This window comes from Bubalus kerabau, chromosome 11 (genome assembly GCF_029407905.1).
Source record: "Bubalus kerabau isolate K-KA32 ecotype Philippines breed swamp buffalo chromosome 11, PCC_UOA_SB_1v2, whole genome shotgun sequence".
In the NCBI taxonomy this organism is placed as follows: domain Eukaryota; kingdom Metazoa; phylum Chordata; class Mammalia; order Artiodactyla; family Bovidae; genus Bubalus; species Bubalus kerabau.
Window position 1 is genome coordinate 95,114,692 of NC_073634.1, and position 14,894 is coordinate 95,129,585.

The 14,894-nt window shown below is 47.7% G+C and overlaps 1 protein-coding gene across 7 annotated transcripts in view; it reads right to left on the reverse strand.

Annotated features, from left to right (window-relative positions):
• GGTA1 (glycoprotein alpha-galactosyltransferase 1 (inactive)) overlaps window positions 1-14,894 on the reverse strand; it is a 79,352-nt gene that overhangs the window by 37,204 nt on the left and 27,254 nt on the right. The window lies entirely within an intron of this gene.

Consider the following 14,894-nt stretch of genomic DNA (forward strand, 5'->3'; position numbering starts at 1 on the left):
TCCCGGGAAAGCTTGCTACAGACACAAAGGTCGCAGGCTATTGCTGTTTGTTTAAATCTAAATGTGTTACGGGCAGTTATAAAAGACATTCTTGGTGATGCTTGTGACTGATGGAACAAGCTGGTTGGTTTCCTCTTCTGTGTGTTGGAGATAATCACAGTCCCCACCTCTCAAGGTGGGCAAGGAGCTTACAGCGTGGTGGTTCTGAATGTGGACTCTGGATCCAGGCTGCCTGGGTTTGAGTCCCAGCTCTGCCCTGTATGCTGTGCAATCCTGGGCAATTTACTTAACTTCTGTGTTTCTACAGCTGTAAGATGGGGATAATAGCAGTTGGGTGGTAGCCGGCACGTATAAAGGTATAGACATGCATGTTACCCATTATTGCAAGAATTAAGGAACTACTCCTCCGAAAGTGCTTGAGGTTCTCAACTGCCCATAGACTCTCAGATCAGATCAGATCAGATCAGTCGCTCAGTCGTGTCCGACTCTTTGCGACCCCATGAATCGCAGCACGCCAGGCCTCCCTGTCCATCACCAACTCGCAGAGTTCACTCAGACTCACGTCCATTGAGTCAGTGATGCCATCCAGCCATATCATCCTCTGTCATCCCCTTCTCCTCTTGCCCCCAATCCCTCCCAGCATCAAGGTCTTTTCCAATGAGTCAACTCTTCACATAAGGTGGCCAAAGTACTGGAGTTTCAGCTTTAGCATCATTCCTTCCAAAGAAATCCCAGGGCTGATCTCCTTCAGAATGGACTGGTTGGATCTCCTTGCAGTCCAAGGGACTCTCAAGAGTCTTCTCCAACACCACAGTTCAAAAGCATCAATTCTTTGGCACTCAGCCTTCTTCACAGTCCAATTCTCACATCCATACGTGACCACTGGAAAAACCAGAGCCTTCGCTAGACGAACCTTTGTTGGCAAAGTAATGTCTCGGCTTTTCAATATGCTATCTAGGTTGGTCATAACTTTTCTTCCAAGGAGTAAGCGTCTTTTAATTTCATGGCTGCAGTCACCATCTGCAGTGATTTTGGAGCCCCCCAAAATAAAGTCTGACTCTGTTTCCACTTTTTCCCCATCTATTTCCCATGAACTGATGGGACCGGATGCCATGATTTTCGTTTTCTGAATGTTGAGCTTGAAGCCAACTTTTTCACTCTCCACTTTCACTTTCATCAAGAGGCTTTTGAGTTCCTCTTCACTTTCTGCCATAAGGGTGGTGTCATCTGCATGTCTGAGGTTATTGATATTTCTCCCGGCAATCTTGATTCCTGCTTGTGTTTCATCCAGTCCAGCGTTTCTCATGATGTATTCTGCATATAAGTTAAATAAACAGGGTGACAATATACAGCCTTGACATACTCCTTTTCCTATTTGGAACCAGTCTGTTCTTCCATGTCCAGTTCTAACTGTTGCTTCCTGACCTGCATACAGACTTCTCAAGAGGCAGATCAGGTGGTCTGGTATTCCCATCTCTTTCAGAATTTTCCACAGTTTATTGTGATCCACACAGTCAAAGGCTTTGGCATAGTCAATAAAGCAGAAATAGATGTTTTTCTGGAACTCTCTTGCTTTTTCCATGATCCAGCAGATGTTGGCAATTTGATCTCTGGTTCCTCTGCCTTTTCTAAAACCAGCTTGAACATCAGGAAGTTCATGGTTCACATATTGCTGAAGCCTGGCTTGGAGAATTTTGAGCATTACTTTACTAGTGTGTGAGATGAGTGCAATTGTGTGGTAGTTTGAGCATTCTTTGGCATTGCCTTTCTTTGGGATTGGAATGAAAACGGACCTTTTCCAGTCCTGTGGCCACTGCTGAGTTTTCCAAATTTGCTGGCATATTGAGTGCAGCACTTTCACAGCATCATCTTTCAGGATTTGGAATAGCTCAACTGGAATTCCATCACCTCCACTAGCTTTGTTCGTAGTGATGCTTTCTAAGGCCCACTTGACTTCACATTCCAGGATGTCTGGCTCTAGGTCAGTGATCACACCATCATGATTATCTGGGTCGTGAAGATCTTTTTTGTACAGTTCTTCTGTGTATTCTTGCCATCTCTTCTTAATATCTTCTGCTTCTGTTAGGTCCATTCCATTTCTGTCCTTTATCGAGCCCATCTTTGCATGAAATGTTCCTTTGGTATCTCTGATTTTCTTGAAGAGATCTCTAGTCTTTCCCATTCTGTTGTTTTCCTCTATTTCTTTGCATTAATCGCTGAAGAAGGCTTTCTTATCTCTTCTTCCTATTCTTTGGAACTCTGCATTCAGATGTTTATATCTTTCCTTTTATCCTTTGCTTTTCGCTTCTCTTCTTTTCACAGCTATAGACTCTAATGTTCTTTCACAGCTATAGACTCTAATGTTCTTTTTGCACCATAGACTCTAATGTTCAATTAATCCAAGGTTGCTGCTCCCACAGCTTTACATCAGATAAAAATGTTGGCCATGTAGCCCGGTGGGTGGGAGAAAGGTAGGGAAGGAGAGGTTCTGGCCCAAGGTCCCATTATCATTAAGTATTGCCATACACCTGTGAGCGTCACTGCTGAAATGGTCCTGGCAAAAGCCCACACAATAAATGACTGCAATCAGGAGTGTTTGTACCTGCAAGTCTACTTCCTTGAGAAGAGGTGGGAAAAATGAAATCATGATGACTCTTTCCAAGCAACACCTAGCCAACCTTCTTGAGATCTGCCATCCCACCTAACTCCAGGACAGATGCCACCGAAGCTGTGCTAGAGCCCTCCCTCTTCCTCTACAAGCTTCCATCATGAGCCTCAGCCTTATCCCCTTGCACCAGGAAGTCCCTCTGTGAAGCTAACCTCAGTTCTTCATGCTGTAGGTCAGACACTTTCTAGAGAAGGGAGATGCTGGCTTTGTTGACAGCTTGGAAGATGGGAGGAGCTCCCACCGAGGGGCAAGGTCCAGGTACTGAAGGCAGCCTGGGTTTGAGCTTCCAACAAAGAGGAAATCCCCTCCCCCTCCACCCTCCCTCAGTTCTCACCACTTCCTCAGGCTGAGGACCCCAGACGGAGGTGAAAAAGCAACACCTGATCATTCTTATCATAATCTGGCAATGGGTGCGAGGGGATGCCCTCCCTCTCCCGCCCCCCTAGAAATTCTCACCCCTCCCTGAGCAGAGAGTCTTGAAGCCAAGTAGGCCAGCACCATTCCTCAGAGCCGAACCACTTCCTGAACAGGTGAAGGCTTCAGCATCCCTCAAGGTCAAAAAGTCACGCCCCGTTTAGAGCTCACTGTAGAGCTCTACAAACACCCAGATAGCTTTCACACAACCCTAGAGGAAAGTAGGGTAAAGATCACAGTCCCAAGTTGTAAGGAAGGAAACTAAGGGTAAAATAAGAACCTCACAGAATTGTGTGGTCTGAGTCATCAACCCTGAAATGGAAGACAAGCTTGGGGTTTCTCCATAATTTCATCTCACCTCAAATTCTTATATCCCCAGTGGTGGTGAAGCCAGACTAAGCTGGACATGTTAATGGACCCCCATTAGAATGAGGCAGGGGCTGTGAACCTAATGCCACTGGAACCCAAGAACTACTGGGGTGCGGGGGTGGCTTGTCTTCCATCTTGGTCACTTCTGGGTTTTCCCAGTACCTGGATCAGTACCTGGTACCTATCACCCAGTACCTGGCACCTATTAGTGGCTCAATAGATATTTGCTGAATGAATGCTGAGTGGAAGCCAGGGTGATGGAAGTGTGTGACTCTGACCAAGTATAATGCAATAGGAAGCAGTGGGGTCTGCAGAAAACTGGGGCCCTTCTGCCCGAATCAGATCAAAATCAAATTTTCAAGAGAGAGAAAAAATAATGGGACTTCCCTGGTGGTCCAGGGGTTAGAACTCCACACTTCCACTGCAGGGGGCCTGGGTCCGACGCCTGGCTGGGGAACTAAGCTCCTGCAAGCTGCCGAGTATGGCCAAAAATAAAAAATAAATAAAAAGAGAAAAAACAAACCCTGCATCTAAACAGAACTTCTGATTCTGGAATGTGATATCCTGGCCATGAGGACTCCTTTTTTAAGGAAAATCATTTCGTACCAGAAGCTAAAAGTACTGTCTGAACGCTTGCTCTGCCATCACCAGACTGTGTGACATAGACATGTCCAGCTTCCTTCTCTGTGCCTCTGTTTTCTCATCTGTGGAGTGCAGTTCCTTCCAGTCCGACTCTGCCCTGCCTGGGCCTGAGTCTGGGGTACAGCTGTGAATTGGGCTCCTATAGAAATCTGATCGGGGCAATCCCAGAAGGCTTCATGGAGGAGGTGATGTCACTGGACCTTTTCAGACAGACATCTCCTGCCTCCTAGGGACCTGGTGAGTCAATATGCACAGGCTCTTTCTTGTGCACTCCTCTCTTTCTTGTCACTAAAGAGAGGCTGGAAAACTAAGCTGCGGGGGGAGGCAGGCAGCCCAACCCTTCAGGATGTGCAAATCCTCTCCTACTCAAGCCCTGTCCCCCCAGGGTCCTGGGGTCATCTTACGAAAGACTAGCTCCGGCTTTTGGAGGAGGCGGGGGGTTGGGGGGAAGGTGGCTAGGATGCCACAGGATTGCCAGCCCACTCAGGAGCCCCACTGAACCCTCCCAAGGCGGGGGCCCAAACAAACCAGTGAAAGAAAAAACAGAAAAGAGAGAAAAGCAGAAGTGAGGGGAACAACTTTTGAGAGAGGAGACTTGGAATCTGGTAGGGCCCCAGAGAAGTCTCTCCCACCTAAAGCAGTCGTGAAGATAAGGAGGACGCTCAGGCCTGCCCCTACCCAGCCCTGCCCTGGAAACATTTCTTTCCCAGGAGCCTGTGCAAGGGGGTGGTTTGCAGTGAAGAGATTTTTTTAAAAACTGAGGTCAATACCAATAATACAAGCAGAGAAAAGAAAGCCCAAGAAAGTGCTTTATAAATCCAATGACATGGTTCCACAGGCCATGTAGCCCCAGGCACATTCTTTGTCCCCATCTGGGCCTCACACCCCGTGTAGGTGCTGACGAAACTGAGGCGGAACTTTCCCAGGATCCTGTGGCTCCTTGGCGGGGACCCACGTGGGCTTGGTGGCTGTGGAAGGCCTGTTCTCACTTGCTCTGCAAAGCTGGCTGATGAATGTGCAACCTTCAGAGCTGAGAGCTCAATGCCACCTCCTCTGAGATCCGCTTCCTGGCCAAGGCCGACTCTCTCTCCCAAATTCCCTCTGCCCTTGCGTGGCCTGCTTGGAGCCCAGGTTGCTGTGTGTGTGTGTCCATGTGTCCATCTTACCTTCCATGTGCAAGTTCCCAAGGGCAGCAGGGAGCTCTGCTTTGACCCAAGGTCCCTGCTGGTCCTCACACAGGGTCTGGTACAGAGGAGGGCCTGATGATGGGTGGGCTGGTGGACGGATGGACAGATGGTCAGCATATGGGCTTCCTAGGGCTTCCGTAAGACCGTACCACAGACCGGGTGGCTTAACACAACAGAAGTTTATTCTCTCACAGTTTTAGAGGCCAGAAGTCCAAAGTCAAGGTGTCAGCAGATTTGGTTCTTTCTGAAGGTCATGAGGGAGAGTCCATCGCACCCAACTCGCAGCTTCTGGTGGTTGCCAGCAGTCAGTGGCATTTCTTGTGTCTTCTTGTTCAGCTGCTAAGTTGTGTCCAACTCTTTGTGACCCCATGGACTACAGCACACCAGGCTCTTCTGTCCTCCACTGTCTCCCAGAGTTTGCTCAAATTCATGTCCACTGAGTCAGTGATGCTATCTCATCTCATCTCATCCTCTGTCACCCCTTCTCCTATTGCACTTCAGTCTTTCCCAGCATCAGGGTCTTTTCCAGTGAATCAGCTCTTCACATCAGGTGGCAAAGATATGGAGCTTCAACTTCAGCAACAATCCTTCCAATGAATATTCGGGGCTGATTTCCTTTAGAACTGGCTAGTTGGATCTCCTTGCAGTCCATGGGACTTTCAAGAGTCTTCTCCAGCACCAGTCTGAAAGCACCCTTGTGTCTACATTGTGTCCATCCCAGCACGGTCTATGTAGTGTTCTCCATGTGCGTCTGTGTCGTGTCCAAGTTTCCTTCTTCTTATAAGGACACTAGTCATTGGATTGGATGACACTGGTCATCCCAAATCCAGGATGACCTCATCTGAATTTGAGTCATTTACAAAGAATCTATTTCCAAAAATAGCCATAGGCACTTGGGGTTAGAACTTGAACACATCTTTTTGGAAGACTCGACTCTATCCACTAGAGACAGTTACCTAAATAGTTATTGGTTGGGAGCCTGTAAACACTAGCAGAACCACCCATGGAGGTGGAAACCCCATACATAATTACAGAGTTGAAAGCAACAGTTGGAGGTGGGCGGGGAGGTGGAGGTGGTCTTTAGAAAGAGGAAAGTAGATGGAATCCTTAGATCATCTCTGTTTGACCAGGATTGTAGGAAGAAGAGAAATATCACCCTGGGACAGGCTCTGTGGGATGCCCCAGAAAGATGCTACAGGTCTGTCAGTACTCAGCTCTAGGCATCACTGAGATGTGAGTGGATAAGATCAACCTCAAGGGGAAGGATGTGAAAGAAGAGCTTCCCGGGACAGCTGGCATCAAGAACACACGGATGCTTGGAGCTGGGCACCGAACTGCAGTGGCTCAAGGAATGAACCTCAGGTGAGGAAGTGATGTCAGTGAGTGCAAGGACCTCTCGCCAGCAGCTTGCCTTGGGAAGGGCTGGAGAGAGGGTCCAATTAAAAAGGCCATGGAGAAAAAGGGAAATACTCGTGAGTATGCTGCTGACCCTGAAAAATTCATGATGGACAGAGACAAGGGGAGAAGGGTTTGAAGATTCATAGGAGGGAAAGGACAGGTACCAAAGATCAGTTCTGCAAGGAGGATGCAGGAGTGTAGGGGGCGGGGGGCACCAAGACAGGCAGAAGGTGCTTCCCCTTGTGCAAAAAGTGAAGAGACAGACTGGGTGGGTTGGTGATCCGGGGCACATCACCATCATGTGGTGATCGGGGTGTAGGGGTCGGGGGTGGGGTGGGGGGTGGGTAGCAAATTGGGAAGTTAAGAAGCCCCAATCCAGAACAGCTGAAGTGTGGAGGATGAAGGAGGCAGAATGGGGGTGGGGTGGGGGCAGAGAAGCTGGAGGGCCAAGCTGAATCTCATCACTACCAGCCTCAAACCTGAGGAATCTGCATTTCCTCCTGAAGGTACTAGGGAATCCTGGAATGCTGTTAGGCAAAGAGAGCTACAATGATTTGCTTTTTAGAAGACTTTTTTGGCTGAAGGATGAGGGTAAGTGGGAGAAGTTAAATCTCCAGGCAGAGAGCTCAGCCAGGAGGTGGCGGCCAACGTCCAGGGAGAATGTGGAGACCTAATGCCATGGGGAGAGCTGGGAGATGAGAAAGAAGTGGCATCTTGAGACCTTGGGTTATAAGAACTGAATTCTCTTTCAAAATTTGTTTCAGTGTCATGCTCTTGGAGAGACGAGATGGTCCTGCATTTTAGATTACCTTCCTTTTGTAGGTAATTTATTTTTCCTTTAAATTTCTCTCTTCCTTGACCAGAACGTCAACTCTACTGGCAGATACATCTGTATGTTTTGTACCAATATGGAAATGTCTATTACAGCACCTGGCACTCAGTACATCTTTGTAGGTTGAAACGCATGCCTGGTATAGGGCTTGGCCCCTAAATGTTCAATACGTATTAACTATGGTAATAATAACAAGAATGTGTGTATATGTTAGTCGCTCAGTCTTGTCAGACGCTTTGCAACCCTATGGACTATAGCCCACAAACCTCCTCTGTCCATGAAATTCTGTAGACAAGAATACTAGAGTGAGTTACCATACCTTTCTCCAGGGGATCTTCCCAAACCAAGGGATAGAACCTGGGCTCCTGCATTGCAGGCAGATTCTTTATTGTCTGAGCCACCTGGGAAGCCCCAGTAACAAGAATAACAGTGAGCCATGGAATGAAGGGAGAGAGAGGATTCTAGTTCAGTGAGACTCAGTGTGGATGAACAAGCAGCAGCCTCGGCATCACCTAGGAGCTTGTTAGAGATGTGGAGCATCAGGTCCCCTCAGCTCTAACCAAGCAGGATGCCCAGGGTGAGGCCCAGGAATCTGTGTGCAGGTGATCCGGAAACCCAGCTGGTCCCCAGGTTTCCGGCTGGTATAGGAGATCAGACGGTTGATTGAAAAATGGACAGGAGGGGTTGGAAGGAGGGGGCGTTGGTGCTTGGTTCTGGAAGCGCTGAGTTTGAAAAACCTGCCAAAGCCAGCTCAGTAACACTGTTCTAGAGAGAGAGCCTGGGCAGAGCCCGATTTAGGAGCTGCCAGAGTGCAGGCAAGAGCTGGCAGATCTGTTGTGCACCAAGGGAAGGGTGGGCTGAGAGACAACAGGGAGTCCTGAATGGGCACGTGAATGGGCACAGCCCTGAAACCTGAGGGGCAGAGCCGAGAGGCAGGGCAGCCAGGCACCAAAGTTGTGGGGAATGCTGAGAGAAGCCACATTTGACTTCTCAGCTCAGCGCCACCCGCTGACACTCCTGTGACTGCCTCTGGCCACACGTGCCCCCGGAAGAGGGAAAGTTGTGTTCCCCTGGCAAGGGTGCTGCTGTCTCAGAATCCTACGGAGTGGGGCAAATGGAATGGTGGCAATAGACAGACAGGGGTCCAATTCTAAGCAACTCCTTGGGTGTGTCTCAGTGTCCCCCTGCCCTCTAACCCTCCCCATTAGATGAAAAGGTAGGAGCTGTGTCTCCCTGACTCTGCATTGCCTGCCAGCTCCGGGGGCTCATGGCACCCTCGTGTCTAGCCACAGACTCTGGGCGAAGAACCCCCGCATGGGCACAGCTGGTGCATCCAGAGCATGTGATGAGGCTCCAGAGACCAGAGCCAGAGGGGAGGGTACAGCCTTGGATGGAGGGAGGGTGCCCCGGGGCCAACAGGTGTGCCGAACCCCAAGCTCTACCAGGCTCCCATCAGAACAGCTGAGCGCTCAAGGTCCAAAGAAGCCGACTCCTCTCTCTCAGCCAAGATGGGAGGCCCTGGAACCAGCATGGGGCCGATGCATGGGAAAAAGAGAAAATCATCAGGGACCTCTGCCTATTTCCTGTTCTCCCTCCTAGGAGCAGATCCCCCCTTCTCAAAGGGCTAGTCCACTTCAGTCCCAGGCTGCTGGTCCTGTGTGCTCCCCTCGCTGGCCTACAGCATGGTCTTCAGGTGACATGGACAGGGACGTAAACAAGTCACTCTTCTCAGCTTTCCTCTCCCCCAGGTCCTACTAACCCAGCCTCTCTCCCAAAGGTGGTCACACCATTTATAGCATCCATGCCTGACCGCCTCTGCTTGAAGAAAGACTCCCAGGGATGAGAAAGCTTCACCACCAACCTGGGTAGTCTGGTTCATCTCTGGACTGTTCTGATTGATTGTAAGACACATCTTTTCAGTAGAGCCGAGTTCTCCTTCCCAGAATCTTATTATTAGTAATCAAAACTGCCTTTCATTTACACATACTATCTCATTGAATCCTATTCTCATAAGTGTTAGGTGCTCAGTCATGTCCGACTCTTTGCAGCCCCGTGGGCTGTAGCCTGCCAGGCTCCTCTGTCATGGGATTCTCCAGGCAAGAATACTAAGTGGGTTGCCATGCCCTTCTCCAGGGGATCTTCCTGACCTTGGGATCAAACCTGGGTCTTCCACATTGCAGGCAAACTCTTTACTGTCTGAGCCATCAGGGAAGCCCTGCAATCAGTAAAGAGCCCTCTGTTTCCCAGACAGGGAATCCAAAGCTCAGAATCAACTAATATGGCAAGATCGTAGAATCAGTAAGTTCTGCCTGCCTCGCCTTTCCCACTGAACCTAACAGCTCCTCACAGACAGGGCCCCTGACTCTTCCCTCTGCAAGCCAAACATCATCTCCCCTGGCACACTTCAGGAAAGCCATGCCCACTAGCATTTACAGCATCATCAGCAAATGCTCGAAAGGCAAGTACTCAGTCCTGAGACTGTTGGGACTGGGCTGGGCACAGACTAAACGGCATCCAGTCCCTGCACTTGTTAAGTGCAAGTCTGGTTGGAGGGACACGTGTGCCCACAAACGCCCAGTGCTCTCTGCAGACCTCAGGTACTGCTGTTGTGTTAACCAGGCAGGGGCTGGCACAGGACCAGAGTTGTCCCAGGAGGGACAGGTGTCCCAGGGGGGAAGTCACTGCTCCACCTGCCCCATCTCCTGGTCTCCTGTTCTATTTTACCACCCTCCTATTCTTGCCACCTGTCTTTACCTTTTCACAGCCACCCACCCCCCCCAACCTGGTGTGGGTAGTTTCCCAGAGCCTATAAGATCAAGATGCTTTCCCTACCACAGTTCTGATCTGTGTTGTGATCAAGTAACAGGTCACCGTTTTCATGCCCCATTCACTCTTAAAGGTGTGCAGGTTGGAGGATAAATCACAGGGTCGTTTTATGTAAAAACAGCTCAATAAAAGAAAAAGGGTTCAATGAAGTCCCCTCGGACCCTTTAGGATTCCAGGCTTGTGTTGACTATCAACCCATGCCTTAGGTTAGCCTCTCCAGCAGCCAGACTCTTTCCTGTGGCCATTTACAATCCAGGAGGTGGTACAAGCCCCCCTTAGCACCTGGGGCTAGAATCATCTCAGCTTGCCCTGCTTCCCCTATGTAGGCCAGGAAGTATTAAGACTCTAAGAATTTACCAGAAAATCCTGAGGTTGCTTTGTCTTGGGCTTACCCCACACACACTAGATTTTTTTTTCTTACAGTAAGTTGACTTGAGCATAAAAGCCTGTCCAAGAATAAATCTGTAGTGATGAGGTTCCAGGAACCCTAGTGAGAAGTTAAACAACTACAAAATCAAGAAAATCTCTTAACGGAGCCCATTGCAGAGATGACTTTTTTTCTGCCTGTTCTTGGAATGAGCCAGGCCTGAGCTCAAATTCCAGCTGCCCCTCACCCTCCAACTTTCTTGCTGTGTGGCCCTGAATAAGTCACATCACTTTCTGAGCCTCAATTTGCTCGTCTATAAAAATAGGGATAATAATTTACTACTCCTTACATTGTTAAAAGGTGAAGAATAACATCTGTAAAGTTCCTGGTACCTCGTAGGTACTTAGAAAAAGGCAACTTGTGTTATTATTAATATCACGAACAGACAAGCACTGTTTCCATCTCATCACAGTAGCGGGAGGCAGTATAGCATAGTGGTTAGAGCCTGCACTTGCACGAGCCTGGTCTGAGCGTTGACTAAATATATCACCCTGGGCAAGTCAGTTGACTTCCTAGGACTTGGTTTCTCTCCTCTGTAAATGAGAATGTCTCTCTGTTGTTACTGTTTAGTTGCTAACTTGTGTCCAACTCTTAGTGACCCCATGGACTGCAGCACACCAGGCTTCCCTGTCCTTCACTATCTCCCGGAGTTTGCTCAAACTCATGTTCATTGACTTGGTGATGCTATCTAACCATCTTATTCTCTGCTGGCCTATTCTTTCGCCTTCAATCTTTCCCAGCATCAGGGTCTTTTCCAATGAGTCGGCTCTTTGTATCAGGTGACCAAAGTACTGGAGCTACAGCTTCAGTATCAGTCCTTCCAGTGAATATTCAGGGCTGATTTCCTTTAGGATTAACTGATTCATCTCCTTGCAATCCAAGTGTCAACTACAAATTGGCACTTACCAAGAGCATTGCCAGGAGACAGGAGACAGGGATCAAGACCATCCCCATGGAAAAGAAATGCAAAAAAGCAAAATGGCTGTCTGAGGAGGCCTTACAAATAGCTGTGAAAAGAACAGAAGCAAAAAGCAAAGGAGAAAAGGAAAGATATAAGCATCTGAATGCAGAGTTCCGAAGAATAGCAAGAAGAGATAAGAAAGTCTTCCTCAGCGATCAATGCAAAGAAATAGAGGAAAACAACAGAATGGGAAAGACTGGAGATCTCTTCAAGAAAATTAGAGATAACAAGGGAACATTTCATACAAAGATGGGTTCGATAAAGGACAGAAATGGTATGGACCTAACAGAAGCAGAAGATATTAAGAAGAGGTGGCAGGAATACACAGAAGAACTGTACAAAAAAGATCTTCACAACCAGATAATCACGATGGTGTGATCACTCACCTAGAGCCAGACATCCTGGAATGTGAAGTCAAGCGGGCCTTAGAAAGCATCACTACGAACAAAGCTAGTGGAGGTGAAGGCATTCCAGTTGAGCTCTTTCAAATCCTGAAAGATGATGCTGTGAAAGTGCTGCACTCAATATGCCAGCAAATTTGGAAAACTCAGCAGTGGCCACAGGACTGGAAAAGGTCCGTTTTCATTCCAATCCCAAAGAAAGGCAATGCCAAAGAATGCTCAAACTACCACACAATTGCACTCACCTCACACACTAGTAAACTAACACTCAAAATTCTCCAAGCCAGGCTTCAGCAATACATGAACCGTGAACTTCCTGATGTTCAAGCTGGTTTTAGAAAAGGCAGAGGAACCAGAGATCAAATTTCCAACATCTGCTGGATCATGGAAAAAAGCAAGCGAGTTCCAGAAAAACATCTATTTCTGCTTTATTGACTATGCCAAAGCCTTTGACCGTGTGGATCACAATAAACTGTGGAAAATTCTGAAAGAGATGGGAATACCAGACCACCTGACCTGCCTCTTGAGAAACCTATATGCAGGTCAGGAAGCAACAGTTAGAACTGGACATCGAACAACAGACTGGTTCCAAATAGGAAAAGGAGTTCGTCAAGGCTGTATATTGTCACCCTGCTTATATAACTTCTATGCAGAGTACATCATGAGAAACACTGGGCTGGAAGAAGCACAAGCAGGAATCAAGATTGCCGGGAGAAATATCAATAACCTCAGATATGCAGATGACACCACCCTTATGGCAGAAAGTGAAGAGGAACTCAAAAGCCTCTTGATGAAAGTGAAAGTGGAGAGTGAAAAAGGTGGCTTGAAGCTCAACATTCAGAAAATGAAGATCATGGCATCTTGTCCTATCACTTCATGGGAAATAGATGGGGAAACAGTGTCAGACTTGATTTTGGGGGGCTCTAAAATCACTGCAGATGGTGACTGCAGCCATGAAATTAAAGACGCTTACACCTTGGAAGAAAAGTTATGACCAATCTAGACAGCATATTCAAAAGCAGAGACATTACTTTGCCAACAAAGGTCCGTCTAGTCAAGGCTATGGTTTTTCCTGTGGTTATGTATGGCTGTGAGAGTTGGACTGTGAAGAAAGCTGAGCGCCAAAGAATTGATGCTTTTGAACTGTGTTGTTGGAGAAGACTCTTGAGAGTCCCTTGGACTGCAAGGAGATCCAACCAGTCCATTCTGAAGGAGATCAGCCCTGGGATTTCTTTGGAAGGAATGATGCTAAAGCTGAAACTCCAGTACTTTGGCCACCTCATGCGAAGAGTTGACTCATTGGAAAAGACTCTGATGCTGGGAAGGATTGGGGGCAGGAGGAGAAGGGGATGACAGAGGGTGAGATGGCTGGATGGACGTGAGTCTGAGTGAACTCTGGGAGTTGGTGATGGACAGGGAGGCCTGGCAGGCTGCGATTCATGGGGTCGCAAAGAGACGACTGAGCGACTGAACTGAACTGAACTGAGCAACAAAGGCATTTGCTATCTGCCTCTAGGGAAATGGAACCCTCTGCGGCTACAGCTGTTGACCTGCAACAGCCCCTGAGCCCCCTAACCCTAACCCTGACCCTGAGGGGGTTCAGGGTGGAGTGAGGTGCTCTTTGCTCCAGGGAATCTGGTGGGATAGGTCTCTAGGTAGTTGTATGTTTTTAGGAAGAGATTTTATGATCTCAATCCTTGCATCTCCTCATATCTAGAGAAGCACTAAATCCCTTCATGGTGACATCAGATCCTCATGACTAGCAAAAAACCTTTTGTAAAATGAGTGCTTAATGGTATTGAACTCCCTCTTCACCAAAACCTTAAATATTGACCTTCCCTCACTGCCGCTTTGGAGCAGTCTCTCAGAGCTATCTGAGGTGCTGCTCCCTGGGCTGCAGTCCTCATTTTGCCCCAAATAAAACTTAACTTGCAAGTTGTGCATCTTTTTTAGTCGACACAAGGGACTCTCAAGAGTTTTCAGCACCACAGTTCAAAAACATCAATTCTTCAGAGCTCAGCCAGACTTCTTTATTGGAAAGCCTTCCAACTTTCACATCCATACATGACTACTGGAAAAACATAGTTTTGACTATATGGACCTTTGCTGGCAAAGTGATATCTCTGCTTTTTAATGCGCCATCTAGGTTTGTCACACCTTTCCTTTCAAGAAGCAAGTATCTTTTAATTTCGTGGCTGCAGTCACTGTTCTCAATGATTTTGGAGCCCAAGAAAATAAAATCTGTCACTGTTTCCACTCTTTCCTCTTCTATTTGCCATGAAGTGATGGGACCGGATGCCATGATCTTAGTTTTTTAAATGTCGAGTTTTAAGCCAGCTTTATCACTCTTTTACCCTCTTTAAGAGGCTCTTTCTTTGGCATTGCCTTTCTTTGGGACTGGAATGCAAACTGACCTTTTCCAGTCCTGTGACCACTGCTGAGTTTTCCAAATTTGCTGACAAATTGAGTGCAGCACTTTCACAGCATCATCTTTCAGGATTTGAAATAGCTCAACTGGAATTCTATCACATCCATTAGTTTTGTTCATCAGGATGCTTCCTAAGGCCCACTTGACTTTGAATTCCAGGATGTCTGGCTGTAGGTTGGTGTTGACACCATTGTGGTTATCTGGGTCATGAAGATCTTTTTTGTATAGTTCTTAGAAGTTATAGTTCATAGAAGTTAAAAAAGAGGGTGACAATATACAGCCTTGACATACTCCTTTCCCAGTTTTGAACCAATCCATTGTTCCATGTTCAGTTCTAACTG